The 530-nt window shown below is 48.9% G+C and overlaps 1 non-coding gene across 1 annotated transcript; it reads left to right on the forward strand.

Moving 5' to 3' along the window:
* Positions 1 to 246: 246 nt before the first annotated feature.
* LOC111650880 (U2 spliceosomal RNA) lies at positions 247 to 438 on the forward strand. The gene has a single exon (XR_002760460.1). It is a non-coding gene; the product is annotated as a U2 spliceosomal RNA (small nuclear RNA).
* Positions 439 to 530: the final 92 nt, after the last annotated feature.

Here is a 530-nt window from a genome sequence, read left to right on the forward strand (position 1 = left end):
AATGCAAATCAAATGATGGTGGACTGTCCACCAAGCTATTTTTGGCAGGCTTTGCCTAACGGCGAAGCCCTTTGAGTTTGTTAAAGGTCAAAAAGCTGTCCACATCACAAATGAGGGCGGCACAATGGAGAGCTTGGGCGGAGGTGCTAAAAAGCAGCCGTTGTCAGGCTCGTGTCAGAAACAGGAAACCGCGACTAGTGAGATTTGTGCCAAGAGTGTGAGTTGGACATCAGACTCCGGGAGCTCATCGCTTCTCGGCCTTTTGGCTAAGATCAAGTGTAGTATCTGTTCTTATCAGTTTAATATCTGATATGTCCTCTATACGAGGACAAACATATTAAAGTGATTTTTAGAGCTGGTAGCTGAAAAAGGGGCTTGCTCCGTTCGCTCCACGCGTCGTCCCGGCATTGCAGTGCCGCCGGGTACGGTGCAACCTTCTTTCGCCTTGTGGAAAACCAAGCAATGACACAAACACAGAGTTTCACCTGACACTTTGTCGTTGGCTCGAAGAAAGGAAGTCGGCTCCCCCT

This window comes from Seriola lalandi, unplaced genomic scaffold, assembly GCF_002814215.2.
Source record: "Seriola lalandi dorsalis isolate HSWRI2012SDOR001 ecotype SW California unplaced genomic scaffold, Sedor1 jcf7180001970475, whole genome shotgun sequence".
Taxonomy (NCBI): domain Eukaryota; kingdom Metazoa; phylum Chordata; class Actinopteri; order Carangiformes; family Carangidae; genus Seriola; species Seriola lalandi.